Raw genomic sequence first — 16,453 nt, forward strand, 5'->3', positions numbered from 1 at the left:
CCCCCGCCCGGCTGCGACTTGGCCGCCGCGGCGCCCGCCGGAGCTGCAGGGCGTAGTGGGACCCCTGGCGGGCGCTGGGGGCGGACCGGGTCGGCACCTCTCTGGAGGCTGGCCGTTCCCTGGCTTCCTCCTCTCACCCTGTAAAATAGAGAACGCGTTCACGTTTTCTTCTTGAAACCAATACTTGGGAAAGTTTCTGGTTCTTGGAAGTCCCCCTCCCCCATCTCGTACACTTCCTCCTAAAAACCACCGTGATCCCTGCTTCCAGCCACCTTCATTGCTTGGGTCACCATGTAATTTTTTAAGTGGCTTTGTTTTTAACTGATGTTTAATTTACGTCGGTGAGTTTGGGCAGACTTAGTGCCCGGAGTAAGCACGGCACCAATAAAGATACAGACCCTTTTCATCAATCTGGGAAGGTCCTGAATTCCACGAGCAATAACCACTCCCAGGCGATTCTAATCTGATTCCTGTTACTTTAACGTAGTTTTACCGGTTCTTGGACATCACGTAACTTCACAAAATCTATACTCTTTTTGAGCCGGCCTTCGTTCTCTTAGCATCATGTCTTGAGATTCACCCAGTACTGCTGGTTGTCAGTAGTCCTTCCTTACGCTGAGGAGTAGTCCATTGGATGGAAGCAGGACGGTCGTGGACCGAGTCTCGGTTTATAGATATTTCCGTTTCCAGGTTTTTCATAATTATGAATAATGAATCGGCTATAACCATTAGCAGTTTTGTACAAGTCACTGTGTGGGCACATGTTTTCGTTTCTCTTGGGTAAATAAATACCAAGGACTGGAATTACTAGGTCTTCAGATTAGTATGTATTTAACTTGAGAAGAAACTGCCGAACTGTGGTCCAAAGTAGCTCAACCATATTACACTCTCGCCAGCAGTGTTTGAAGTTCCAGTTGCTCCACATTCTCCACAATATTTAGTATGGTCAGGGTTATTGATTTTAGCCATTTTAGTGAGTATGAAGTAGTCTATAATACAGTCTAAATGCACAATGTAGTTATCTTCCTGCCAGTTATTTCCAACCACAATTTAGTAATTATTTGTATAATATCTGGGTACCACACAAAAAGGTCCAAAATAAGTTGTGTTTTCCCTAGGATGCTGCTTGGCAAATAATGGAGAATCGATCGATTTAAGTTGAACAAGTGAATGAATTCAATGAAAATTGACATGCTGATAATTGAAATGTTCATAAAAACGAGATATTAATAACAATGACAATAATAATAATACATACTCTAATTTCAGTGTTTATTTATTTATTTTGAGAGAGAAAGAGAGAGAGGCAGAGAGGGAGAGAGAGAATCCCAAGCAGGCTCCATGCTGTCAGTATAGAGCCCAATAAGGGGCTCGATCCCAGGAGCCGAGAGATCTGAGCCAAATCAAGCATCAGACACTTAACCAACTGAGCCACCCAAGTGACTCTGGTGGGTTTTTTCCTTCCATATTTGTGTTTCACATTGTATCTTAAAGTTTCTTTCATCTATAATCACTGTAATTTCCCTGAAACTGGAGCTCAATCAAGGAAACTGTGGTGCCTAAAGGTTCTATTCATGAAAGGTTGCAGAAGAATATAAGAAGAGGCTCCTGCCCACAAGGAGTTTACACTCTATTTGCCGGTGACCAGGTGCAATACATGGTACAGAAAAAAAATAAAATAAAACGTAGGAGCCCTGGATTCTAGGTTCTGCCCTACCTGTTCCTATAACCCAAAGTGACTGCTGCTCTTTGCCTTCCATTCACCTTTCTGAACTCAGAGATCAGAAGTGGTCTTTAAGTTATAAGAAAACTAAGTAGTCTTCAAGTTATAAGATAACACGATGGCATTTGAATAACCCTGGAAGTATCTGTAACATGCTTAGTAAACACTGGTCACTATTACCCATGTAGACCTGTGTATGTTTTATTAGTTCATCAACAAATATCTCCTGATATTTACATGGTAAATACTGTAACAGATCAATAGATCTGGTCTCCACTCACAACAAACTCAAACAGAGACCAAAATATCAACAATTCTAGGATGCTATAATGGGATAAGCAAAGTGTTTGGGGAAACCTAGATGAGAGGTTGCTTACTAGATGGCACTGAGAATGGGAGTTGGAGAGATACAAATCAGGGAAGGCTTCCTGGCACAGGTTATACTTAAATTGAGATTTGAGCGTACATAGGAATCAGCGAGTTGAAGACGTGGTTTCCTGGGGAATAGTTTATCTACAAAATATCGTCTTGACTGTTGGAACATTTGTCATTACATACCTACTACAAAATCTACATATTTCTCTGGATCACATGTCTATCCTAGGTTAAACATCACTAGAACAAAGTTTTCAGACTTTCTACTTCACAGCAGTTAGTATCTGATCACTTTTTCACACCCCCCTAGGCCAGAAGACGTATTAAAGAAATACCACCTATTATAATTTTTTAAATGTTTTTTATTTATTTTTGAGAGACAGAGAGAGACAGTATGAGCAGGGAAGGGTCAGAGAAAGAGGGAAATACAGAATCTGAGGCAGGCTCCAGGCTCTGAGCTAGCTGTCAGCACAGAGCCCGTCGCGGGGCTCAAACCCACAATCATGAGATCATGACCTGAGCTGAAGCCAGACGCTTAACCCACTGAGCCACCCAGCCACCCCAAAATACCACCTATTAAATAGTAAGATCCAAACAAGATCTTAGTGGGCATATGAAAAATAATACACAGGGATTGAGAAAAATACAGTGTTATTTCATTTTTAAATAACCACACTTAGGTACTAGTGAGCTATCTTTACCGCTTGATCACTGCAGTTTCTCAAACCTTGGATTCAGATGGGATTCTGCCATCTTCAACCTGTTGTGCAAAGACTTCCATACAGCACTTACTTTTCATCACAGCAACTACAGAAAACAGTCTTGCAAATATATGACATCAGTGAAAGAAATGTACCACAATTCTATGCTGAAACTGGGAGCCAGTATTCACTTCATGCCATGGCTGACAGATGCCAAGTTTCACTGTTTCCCTTTCCCCAGGGGGCGCCTGGGTGGTTCACTCAGCTAACCGTCCAGCTTAGGTCCTGATTTCACAGTCGTGGGTTCAATCCCCACATAGGGCTCTGTGCTGACAGCTCAGAGCATGGAGACTGCTTCAGATTCTGTGTCTCCTCTCTCAGCTCCTCCCCAACTTGCACTCTGTTTCTCTCTGAAAAGTCATAAGTAAAATAAAATAAATGTCCTGGACTGCTCTAGGAGAGTTTGCTGCAGCACCCTGGGGTGCATGAGCACAAAGTTTAGGATTTTTGGCAGAGAGATCCCTGCCAATACCCAAATTATCAGAGTGACAGCAAGAAACACAAATAGAAACACATGTAGCAGGAAGGCCTGGGTCCAGTGAGAAGTGGGCTTCACAAAGTGTGTCTGAAGAGCTCAGCCTGACTTAATCTCTTTTAATCCTCCAAGCAGTCCTGTATGGAAGGTATGGAGTCCCATTTTAGGGACATGAAAGCTGAATCTCAGAAGTTAAATCTCCAGGCTTGCTCATGATTTCAGACACATGATTAAAACCCAGGATGTCTGTCTTCTGTTATGTCCCAAATAGATAATCTTAGAGGAAAGACAATGAAAAAGAAAATTTTGGAATTAACTACCAAAATAATAGCACTCCCTGTATTACATATTTCTTTGAATGTCTATATAATATTTCCATTTAAAACCTGCCTTTCTCTGAATTACTGTTAAAAAGAAAAGAAAAGGATAGGGAGATGAAGAAAATGGGTAGGACTCTTAGGAGAAAAACAGAGTAGGAAACATCTACATTCTTTCATAATCAGTCACTAAAATGTATCTGGGAGCACAAGGCTATTTTTAACTGGCAACAAGACTGAAATAGATCATTTAAATACAGGAGACTGACTTCCTGGCATATTTGTTCATTATTTGTGATGATAGTGGAAATTCTGAGCAGACTTCATTATGACAGTGAACTTTATTTTCCATTTGAAGACTAAGAGACAAATCACTGCTAGTTTGAAACCATACTCCAACAAAAATCCATCAAGTAGGACACTATGTTAAATACTAGAGTGGAAGGAGGCATTGGATGGCTTACCAAAGGTAGATCACATCCCTCCTCGGAGGGTAAGTATGCACACAAATGTTCAGAGTAACTTTATTCATAATTGCCTGAACTGGAAACACCCCCAGTGTCTACCAACTGGAGGTTAGAGAACTGTGATAATGCCAGACAGTGGAATTGTGCAAAGCAATAAAAAACAAACTACTGGTTCACTCAACAATGAGAACGAGTCTCAAAAACCCTGTGCTGAGCACAAGACACAAAACAGTGATTCTATTTATACCAAGTTCTAATACAGGGAAAACTTACCTGTAAGTGAGTTGGCAATGGAAGTTATCACAAAGAACGGGAGTCAGTGGGTGTTGACTAGGAGGGAGCATTCTACATCCTGATCTGAATGGTGGTTAGAGCTGAGTATGAATAGGTGAAAATTCAACAAGCTGTGCACTTAACATTAGTTCATGGAGCATTTGTGATATGTATGTTGTAACTAACAAAAATGGGAAAAAAGATTGGGAACGAAGGAAAATAAGGAAGAAGAAAGGGACTAAAAGGAAAAAAATATGGTCTATTACCATGCTATTCACTAGAAATATGATTACATGTGATTATAAAACAGATGTAATTGAAATTTTTCTAGTAGCCACATTTTAAAAAGGAAAAAGAAGTGTGAAGTTATATTTAGAATCTACAAATTATATTTCATAATATTTTATGTGATATTTTAATGACATTTAATAAAGTTACAGGTGACAATGTTTTTAAAGGTTATATTGAATAATTTGATAATTGTATAATATTTAATGTTTTATTAAGATTCAAATAATTATTTAAGTTTATTATCAAAATTTAAAATTATTAATCAAATATTTTACATATTAGATAGTACCAGTCTATTGAAAGTAGCACCAATCTGGAATGAAAAAACAGAACCTCTGATACTATTAGCTGGGTAAATAAAGTGATTTATTGACTTCTCTGAGCTACAGTGTTCCATTTTATTTTATGTATTTATTTAATTTACTTTTTAAATTTTTTTAAATGTTTGTTTATTTTTGGGAGAGAGAGAGAGAGAGAGAGAGACAGAGCATGAGTGGGGGAGGGGCAGAGAGAGAGGGAGAATTTGAAACAGGCTCCAGGCTCTGAGCTGTCAGCATAGAGTCCAACATGGGGCTTGAACCCACCAACCACGACAAGATCATGACCTGAGCTGAAGTCAGATATTCAACTGACTGAGCCACCCAGGCGCCCCTTATGTATTTATTTAAAATTTTTTTTAATGTTTATTTATTTTGGAGCGAGAGAGACAGAGTACAAGCAGGGGAGGGGCAGAGAGAAGGAGACACAAACTCTGAAGCAGGCTCCAGGCTCCGCCCTGTCAGCACAGAGCCTTATGCGGGGCTCAAACTCAAAAACTGCAAGATCATGACCTGAGCTGAAGTCGGATGCTTAACCCACTGAGCCACCCAGGCCCCCTCAGCATTTCATTTTAAATAAAAGGGATTAATAATTATTATTGGGAGAGATACTCCTCCCCACACCCTGTGGGTCTGGCTGGGTATGCCAACAAGCAAGGCCTTGACCACTCTGTACTTGGGCTGCTACCCAGGGAGATGTCTGCAGCCAGCAAACTGGAGGGATGAAGTAATGTCTCCCTCCAGGACAGAGAACGGTTTTGCTTACTGCTTGCTATAAAATGAAGAATCCCCAACCTCTGTTTCTCTCCCGTAACTCAACCCTCATGAGATTTGGGAGGCAAAGGGGAATCATTGCAAACAGGAAGCTCGTGAAGCTTACTGTACAATGGGTAAAACGTTTTTTTGTCTCTGACCCAGGAGTCTGTAAAACAGCAACAGGCTAAGTTAATAACTTGTAAGTAGGGCAAAGTCAAACACCATCACCAGCACCAAAGACTTCTTTTTTCTTTTCGGTAAAGATCAAATTAAATCCATTCGGAGGAGAAAAAGCCTCATGAATAGAGCAAATATATTTAAATATATATATTCATAGATTGCTCTGGAAATTAATAATTGATGAAATAGACCTACCAGTCTCAGCGATATTTGTTGTAAACTTATTTCTGTGAGTAAATATTTTCTCATTGGTTTCTGATGTAAAAAACTCAAAGGTGGGGTCCCAGTGAGTGGAGTGCTTTGCTGACGAAGGGGGGTGGGAGTTAAAGTGGAGGTCGGGTAGAAAGTGTTCTGAGGTTTGTGGCTTTGCTGTGACTCTGCTCACCGTGAGGGCTCTGCCCAACTCTGAGCCACCAATGGCGTCAATTTTCCTCACTTCCCACTATGCCCCTGGGGTCCAGAAAGACTTATTCACATAACCCTTCAACTGCGAAATAGCTTCGAGTCTCCTACCATTTTTAAGAATTTGACTTAAGCTCTCTGAAGGGTAATTCAAATCCAGAAGGAAATTAAATTCTCCTAGAGATTAACTCCAAACTCCTAACGCCAAAAATGTATGTTACAATGCTAAATGTGGGAAAAGTCAGAAAAGGGTACAGTCCAACGTAGGAAAAGGTTACTCCTATATGGCAGATTTAAGAAAAGTTTTGTTTTTTTTTTTTACATTTATTTATTGAGAGAAACAGAGAGACAGAGCACAAATGGAGGAGGGGCAGAGAGAGGAGACACAGAATCCAAAGCAGGCTCCAGGCTGCGAGCTGCCAGCACAGAGCCCAACCCAGGGCTCAAACTCACAATCCGTGAGATATGACCTGAGCCAAAGTCAGACACCTAACCAACTGAGCCATGCAGGTGCCCAGAAGTTTCTTGGTATGTGAGCAAAAGAGGTGAATGGGAGCATGAGCAGAATTTCAGCATGGTGAAGCAGAGAAGGAATACCAAGAGATAAGAAAGAATGTGGATGCACAGGAAGGAAATGACAGCCTGAGCATAACAATTGTGGCCAGGCCAGTTCAGCTGGTTCCTTGGGACCTACCTGGGGGAGTTCTTGTCAGAATTTGTAGGCTTTTTCTTTTTAATTTATTTTTTTGATACAGACAGAGACAGAGCATGAGAGGGGGAGGGGCAGTGAGAGAAGGAGACCCAGAACTGGAAGCAGGCTCCAGGCTCTGAGCTAGCTGTTAGCACAGAGCCTGACGCGGGGCGCGAGCCCACGAACGTGAGATCTGACCTGAGCCGAAGTCGGAGGCTCAACCAACTGAGCCACCCAGGCGCCCCCAGAATTTGTAGGCTTTGAAAAGGTTTTGTCACATGTATTCAGTAAGGAAAATAAATAATATACCACTTTTTCATGGTAGCCAATATCTTATTTTCCATAAAAACCTGGAGAAATAGACAATTTTGTGTGCAATGACTGATTGGAAAATGTTTCTCTGTCAAATGTGTCGAAGGCGAATTAGATCGTGGTGAGAAAGACCATGAAAATATCACTGACAGCCACAGTGTTAGTGTACAATTTCTTGCCTGGTCTGCAAGAATCCACCCAGCTGGTATTTTCAAAAATAAATTCCTCACCAAATGGAAGACTATTTAAAAATTTTTTATGACAAAAAATTTGTCCAGTAACTCCCATAGAATCAATTCCTGCCTAGTTGCCTGTGAATAGATGCTTTATTCCAAATGTCATGTTCTTCTTTTGTTTAGCGGTGAGTTATCTGATAAAAGTACTAAAAATTTGTGTCTTTAAACTTTTGTTTCTGTCTCATTTTCTGTATTAGTTACCTATTGCTGAGCAACAAATTGCCTCGATCTTAATAATTTAAAAGAACGACACTATTTATGATCTTACAGGTTCTGGTGGGCCAGGAATTTGATTGGCTCAGCTGGAGGGTTTTGGTTCAGGTTCTTTCATGAAGCTGCACAATGTCGGCCAGGGTTGCGTCACCATCTGGAGACATGACCGGTGTTGGAGGCTCTCCTTCACATGGCTGTTGGCCGAAGTTCCTCGTCTCACGAATTTCTACAGAGCTGCTTGGCTGTCTCCGTGGCAAAGCAGACATCCTTCCATCCTTCAAAGTTGAGTGATCCAAGGCCACAGATAAAGTCAAAATGTCTTTTATGACCTAATCTCAGAAGTCAGACACCATCATTTCCACAATAGTCTTATGATTCACCCAAGTCAGTGTGGGAAGGGACTATATTCTAGGGCTCCAAGCCTCCATTAGAGGTGAGGATGGGGACCATTTTGGAGGCTGACTACTACACTATTTTTAACTGCTATACTTTTTAAATATTGAAAGTTGTATTTTCAAATAGAACAGAATCAATGGTTAAAAGCAGTAAGTTTTTAAAAAAATGTTTATTTACTTATTTTGAGAGAGACACAGAGAGAGAATATGCACAGGAGGGGGAGAGAGAGTATTAAAAAGAGTAAGTTTCAGTATGAGTTTGAAATTGTGAGGATAGAAGACATTCAGGAAAATCTGAAATTACTGAGGTTACTGACAGCCAGAACTACCCAAATCTCCCTATAATTATTTTGGCATATTCCAATCACCATTTTAATAACCTGAAGTTCATCTAAAATGTGTAGGCTGTAATCAGATGTTAACTTTAATACAAATTTCCATTATTGTGGATGTGTGAATAAGCCTATAGGTTGGTACCTCCAGTTTTTGAGAAAAATGAACAATAAGTGTCTGAAACCATCTACATTTGAAGTGACACTTAAACATCATATATTTAGGGGTGCCTGGGTAGCTCGCATTTGAACATGTGACTCTTGGCTTCAGCTTGGGTCGTGATCTTGAGGTTTGTGAGATGGAGCCCCACATTGGGCTCTGTGCTGACAGTGCAGTGCTTGCTTGGGATTCTCTTTCCCTCTCTCTCCCTGCCCCTGCCCCTCTCAAAATAAATAAATAAATAAACATTAAAATAAAATAAAATCGTATTTGTAAACTTAAAAAACTGATCACTTTTATATAGAGAAGCCCCGACTAGAGTGTTAAAATAAAATGAACACATCAATTAAAAAATGCATAAAGTTTCAAGATTGACTTTTAATTACCTCAGACGCTGATATTTACTTAAAAATATGAAAAATTGGTGATAAACCAAATGGTAGATGTTTCAAAATCTGTGTAGGTTGAAAAGAGACTGCCAATCTGAAAGATGTGTTCTTTTCAAAATGGCACTTAATAAACACATTTGAGTAGGATTTTCCAAGTCATATCTGATTTAGTTCTTTTTCTTATAGTTGGATGAATGCATCACTCTTGTTGATTAGGAAATTGTTTCTTATCTTTGTAGTGATTATACCTGCAACTCTATGTATTGGTAAATAACTGGTGAAAATATTTTCGACCAAATAGTAGAGGATTTTAGCACACAGCATTTTCTGGACACAAATGTATGGGAATATGCAGAAATCAAGCAACATATAAGACAGAACTCCAGAAGTGGTAACCCATATCAAGGCTCCTGCTCCAAGAACACTGCTAGGCAAATAATCTTCTTTAGTATTTTCTCAGAGGGCTAGTTAAGAAGTATATGTTGCTTAAAAAACAGTGGATTGATTATATGTTCAAGACAAATTAATAATGAAAGTTTGCTTTACTATGCAGGTGTATATTGGCTTAGCCAGGAGTAGATGTTGGTCAAAGTTTACTACCTTAAGAGTGGCTTATTTTTCCTTATTAAACAAAATGCCATGACAAAGGGGCCAAACTTGGATTAAATGAATGAATTATTTTTTAATTTAAATTTTAGTTAGTAAATTGTGCAATATTGGATGCAGAAGTAGGATCCAGTGATTCATTAGTTACCTACAACACCCAGTGCTCATCACAATAAGTGCCCTCCTTGGGCACCCATCTAACCCATCCCCCCACACCTCCCTCCACCACCCCTCAGTTTGTTCTCTATTATTAAGAGTCTCTTGTGGTTTGTTTCTCTCTCTTCTCTTCCCCTGCCTTCCTATATGACCATCTGTTTGGTTTCTTAAATTCCACATGTGAGTGAGATCATATGGTATTTATCTTTCTCTGACTGACTTATTTCCCTTAGCATCATACATTCTAGCGCCACCATCTGCATTTTTGCAAATGGCTATGAAATATTCAAATATATTTATGTATATATATACATCACACTTTCTTTATCCATTCATGAGTTGATTGACATTTGGGCTCTCTCCATAGTTTGATAATGTTGCTATGAACATTGAGATGCATGTACACCTTTGAATCTGTATTTTTGTATTCTTTTTTTTTTTAATTTTTTAACATTTATTTATTTTTGAGAGAGAGAGAGATACAGAGTGTGAGTGGAGGAGGGTCAAAGAGAGAGGGAGACACAGAATCAGAAGCAGGCTCTAGGCTCTGAGCTGTCAGCACAGAGCCCGACGCAGGGCTCAAACCCACGAACCGTCAGATCATGACCTGAGCTGAAGTCAGCCACTTAACCAGCTGAGCCACCCAGACATCCCTGTATTTTTGTATTCTTTGGGTAAATACCTAGTAGTGTAATTGCTAGATCTTAGGATAGTTTTATTTTTGGTTTCTTGAGGAACCTCCATACTGTTCTCCAGAGTGGTTGCACCAGTTTGCATTTCGACCAACAGTGTAAGAGTGTTCCCCTTTCTCTGCATCCTCACCAACATCTGTTGTTTCTTGTGTTGTTAATTTTAGCCATTCTGAAGGTGTGAGGTGGTATCTCATCCTGGTTTTGATTTCTATTTCCCTGATGATTAGCGACATTGAGTAGCTTATCACGTGTCTGTCAGCCATCTGAATGTCTTCTTTGGAAAAGTACGTATTCATGTCTTCTGTTCATTTCTTAACTGGGTTATTTGTTTTCTGGGTGTTGAGTTTGGTAAGTTCTTTGTAGATTTTGGATACTAGCCCTTTATCAGATATGTTTTTTGTAAATATCTTCTTCCATTCTGTAGGCTGCCTTTTAGTTTTGTTGATTTGAATGAATCCTTTAAATGTCCACTTTACTAATAAAACTGTCTTACAAAGTTGACTTAATTTTCATTTTAAAAGTTAGGCTCCCAGATGATCATTACAAAGTTATTCTAGTATTTTCAGCGCACATGACAAGGCCGCTAAGCAAAAATAAAATCTGAATTATATGAGAATTCATGGTGGAACTATAAGTTGTTTAAGATTCTTGGTTCATTTACATCAGATTTAAAAGACTGGCATAAATAAAAATCATCAGTTTTTTTCCTCACTAAAAAACATCACTTGACAAGTGTTAAGGGAGCTGGAATGACCAGAAATGAGTTCAGTCTGCCAATAAACCACAGGGCAATTAGATTCTTGATGCCCTGTGGTCGCCCTAGATCTGGTTTGCCTAGCATCGTCCAAAGGTGGGTGACGAGGCGGCGGGGCCACCTGTCCTGCGATACCCCACCCAGTGTTAGCGCTTGAAGTTCTGCGTATGGGAAACCCCAGAGCCCTGGGAACACGGGAAGAATTGGCCCCTCTGGGAGTATGGGATACGGAGTGGTGAGAGGCTGACAACCGCACTGCCGTGGAGATAGCACTCAGTCAAATTTTGATCAGTCACCGCATCCTACCCACAGGGTCAGCGATTAAGTGAGAAATAAATTTGAGCAAAGCTGGTCTGTCTCTGGCACTTGCTGCTCGAGGTAACAGGGGAAATGTGCTCTTTTCAACTGTTCCATTTACCGTGACCACCATCTTGATTGCCAGGTGGAGCCTAGAGATGGAGACCCAAAGCCCTGATCATTGGACCCCTGGAAATAGCCACAGACAAAGCCATCTGCAACCCTGGACTTCAAACCTACTAAACTATGGAGTCCCTTTTCTGCTTCAACTGGTTTGAGTTGAGTTTCTATTGCTTGCAGAATCATGACGCTACAGCCTATTAGCATGAAGACAGATTTGTTAAAATGCTAATCAACAGTAGTCTGAGAATGTTGTATTCTACCTCTCTGTCAGCATTCAGGGCATCTCTACTTGATGATTATCCCACACAGTTCCTAAAACAGTTAAAGAAGCATATGCATACATTTTTAACTGTCTGGATTTTAGAAATATTGTGACACCCATAGCAAAAAGAAATCGCCTGAGAGGAATTGTCAGGTCTCTGCTATTCAGTCTAATTATCCAAAATTGGTGTACTTGATGTATAGCTCATATCAATTGACCAAGGAAACAAGTAGGAAAAATTTCTTGACAATTCTCCTGGTGGCAAGAAACGTAAAATGTGTCCTAAGTTAAAATAAGTATAACCATGTAATGGATTAGAATGTAAAGCTGACAAATAAATCTTAGGTGCCTATAATTCAAGGATATTTCTTACTTGTGCCTAGTATGTATATCCCAGAGCACATATTCATTTTCCTGTGTAATTAGGAAATGTATTTCTGTAAAAAAAAACTTAGTGAAGTCTCATAATGGAAATGCGGAGTCATAAAAATCTTTGGAAAATCTAGAGATATGACCAAAGCTACTAACGACAGCAGAGAAGCTAGTCTGGAAAGAGAGGAGGTTAGAAATGAGATCCCTTAGGAGTTCAGGGCAATTGGCTAGACAAGGAATACTGACAGTCTCAATAAGTATCAGCGATTTCTGGCTCTGGTTTTCCCCTCACCAATGCAAAGCACCCTCATACATACAAGGGGAAAGTGCATAAACAATCAACTTATATAGAGTTCTTTAGTTAGCAGACTTTTAGACAGCATTTAAGGGCCAGGTGCATATATTAGCTCATAGAGTTTTCATAACAAATTTATGAAGTAGGCACTATTAATACCCCACACTGTACAGATGGGGCTACAGAAACAAGGGAGATTAAGCAATTTTCCCATATTCACCCAGCTAATAAATGGCATAGCCAAAATCTGAAACCAGATACTCTGACCCCAAGTCCCATCTGCAATGTAATGCTCATTTTTGGGAGGGAAACTATAAGTTGAGTGTTGATACTCAAGATATACAGTTTAAAGCATTATTTTGAGAGCAAAAATGTAAACAGGAGAGGAAAGAGGTACTTTGTGGCCCCGAATCATTCAGAACTTGTGGAAGGGAACTTGATTCACATACAAAAAATTGCTAAGCACAGCAAACCATGTCTGAGGTTGTAATATTAGCTCCATCTCAGTTGATGCTTAGGCAAAAATCAGTCAATCAGTCAATCAAAAATAGGGCTCCTGGGTGACTGAGTCGCTTAAGCATCTTGATTTTGACTCAGGTCATGGGCTCACAGTTGGGAGATCGAGCCCCTGCACTGGGCTCCGTGCTGAGCATGGAGCCTGCTTAAAATTCTTTCCCTCTTCCTCTGTGCCTCCTCTCTCATAAACAAACAAACAAACAAACAAACAAACAAAAATATAGAAACCTATGTTTATCAAACTAAACTTCAGCTCATATATGCAGAATATCTCTAGAGATCTATACTATAACTGGAAAATATGAATACAATTATCATGTTTTGTGTTGTCATTCAAGGAGAGGAAACGTGAAAGGCATTTTAGCTGTTTGCCTACTTGTGGTGGCAGTAAAAATGCTGACGTTTCCAGAACACTGAACTCAGCTCAGTAACTCAAAGACTACACAGATAACAAATAATGATGAATGATGGAAGGAAATGCACGGTTGTAAACACTAGTGACACCGGAAAATCTGTTAAGAAGAAAACATTAGACTGCTTTAAAAAAAAAAAAAAGGCAACTAACACCAAATAAATGATCACTTTTGTAAAGTATGAGAGAGAGGTAAATGTCATTCATTTCACAAATCAATTTAAGGAACATTGCAGAGATGACATAATCACCATGTTATTATATTATTATATTCCCACCTGGGAATCTTCTAAGCAGTTCACATACGTGTCTTGTCATTTAGTTCTCCTGGAAACCCTATAAGGTTTGATTATGACCACCCAGCTTCCATAGATGAGCTAGTTGAAGCACCGAGAAGAAAAGTCACATAACAAATAAGCCAGCGAAAGGAGACTCAAGACTGCCAGCATCCCCACCAACAGACACTTCTATACATTCCGTTCCGGCATTTCTCTCCCATGTCTTTCCTTGGTGATGAGACTTGTTGTGGGATTCAGACCCCAAGAGCCAGCTGCAGCCAAAGAGGTCCAGGTATTGGTAGATACATACCCCAGCTTCCCTCACAGAGTGTGAGACAACCCTACGCATTCTGCACAGTCCCCGGAAGGACTGAACTCCAGTTACACCCTGTAGTAACTTGCTCATTAATGTCCCCTTTCCTGGCTGTCTCCCTTCCTGGTTTTACTCTGTCACCACCCTTCCAAGGATCACCTTCTATTTTAAGTTTATTTTTATTTATTTTGGGAGAGGTAGAGAGCAAGCAAACAGGAGAGGGACAGGGAGAGAGAGGGAGACAGAATCCCAAGCAGGTTCCGCACTGTCAGGGCAGAGACCGATGCAGGGATTGAACACATGCACCATGTGATCATGACCTGAGCTGAAATCAAGAGTCGAACGCTTAACCAGTTGAGCCAACCAGGTGCCCCCGGGGGTCACTTTCTGAATCAACTACTTGCACCCAAATCCTTGCCTTTGGAGAAACCCTGACTAAGACAAACCCAAGCAAGTCTGCCCTCAGCTCCCAGGCTCTGCACATGTGTTCTAAGAGCTGCTTGTCACCATAGTCCCTCTGGGGGAGAGCACACTCACTGCCACAGTGACTATATCTTTAACTTATCCCCCAGGTTCCCCCCAAAACTTGTACCCGGGAAAGAGAGGCCCAGGCTGGTAACCACGACCTTCACACCAGGGCTGGATCATTTTTTCTGAAACCTGAGTCTCTGGTAACAGATTTTTCTGGTGCCTGCTTCTCAACACTAGCCCCTCGACCTTGCACTTTGCCTTGGCCTCCGCTGTTTGTTCCTGCTTAGCCCTGCCAAGGTCCACTACAGCTTCCGCAGATCCGGCTCCAGAACAGACCTGCCTCCCCACTTCTCTCTCTGCACACGGTCCCCACCTCACCTTCTCAGAGGCAGTTGGTGTCACTGTATTAATTCTTGCTGAGAAAACTGCAGTTTTGCCCACTATCCTTTTGTACCATCAGTGCCGATATGAACCCCATGAATAAGGCAATATTGTCTTAGTATTATTATGAAAACAGTGGACTCAGTTTGAGAACTACTGCACTAGAATATCTATAGTGGGTTTAGTTGTGACCTCCCAAAAGATATGTCCATGTCTTAACCCTAGAAACTGTGAATGTGACCTTATTTGAGCCTTTGAAAACATAATTAAAGATGTCAAGATGAGATCACCTTGGATCATCATTAGTGTTTCCAGCCTGAGCGCAGAACATGAGGGGCTGCATCTGTTTGGTACCCCAGTTAGGGGGACCATGTCAAGGCAGTCACAAGGCTGGTCAGCTTTAACATCCTGTATTTCCTTACTATGCATTTGGCAATCAACAGTCAGCCTAAGTCCACGATGCCGACTTTTTCTTTTAGGTATCTGTGTATCTGAAGTAATTAAAAAGAAAACCATTCTTTTTTTTTTTAAGTTTATTTATGTATTTATTTTGAGAATGAGAGAATCCCAAGCTGACTCCACAGTCATTGCAGCGCCTGATGCAGGGCTCAGACTCACAAACTGTGAGATCATGAGCTGAGCTGAAATCAAGAGTTGGATGCTTAACCAACTGAGCCACTCAGGCACTCCGATAAGGAAATCATTCTGTCTTTATTTTCCTAACGTCTTACTCAGATTTTTGACAGTTGTGAGAATCTCACTCCAAGAGTCAAACTACATCTTTCCTTCTTGAATTATTACAACAAACTCCTCAGGAAATTGTTCCCTGGTGTTACGGAATGTACGTTTGTGTCCCTCAAAACTCCTATGTTGAGGTTTAATGTGATGGTGTTAGGAGGTAAGGTTTTGGGGAGATAGTTATGTTTAAATGAGGCCATGAAGGTAGGGTTTTCATGATGGGATCAGTTCTCTCTCTTGCTTCTCCTTCTCTCTCCCCCTCCCCCCACCAGTGTAAGGACACCACAAGAAGGTAGCCATCTGCACCCTGACTGTGCTGCACTGATCTCAGACTTCCCAGGCTCCACAATGGTGGGAAATAAACGTCTCTTGTTTAGACCACACAGCCCATGGCATTTTGTGCTAGGAATCTGAGCTGACCGTGATGCCTGGCTTCTCCCTGACCTGCTCTTCACTCTGTAGCCAGTGATCTTTCCCTTTCAAGATTTGATGTTACCTTTTTTTCCCTAAAAATCTTCATTAACCTCTTTAATTCCAAAGGACAAATTATAAACTCTTGGCCTGGCTCTGATGATCTTTCCAGCTTTGATCCACCTTACGGATCCAATCCCAAGGAACCAGTTGGTGTTCTCGAAAACTCCAAACCCTTTCCTATTTCAGTCAAACACATATAGTGACTTCCTGGTCTCAGGAATTTCTCTGTACCATTCTAAAAGCTGTCA

This window comes from Suricata suricatta, chromosome 5 (assembly GCF_006229205.1).
Source record: "Suricata suricatta isolate VVHF042 chromosome 5, meerkat_22Aug2017_6uvM2_HiC, whole genome shotgun sequence".
NCBI lineage: Eukaryota > Metazoa > Chordata > Mammalia > Carnivora > Herpestidae > Suricata > Suricata suricatta.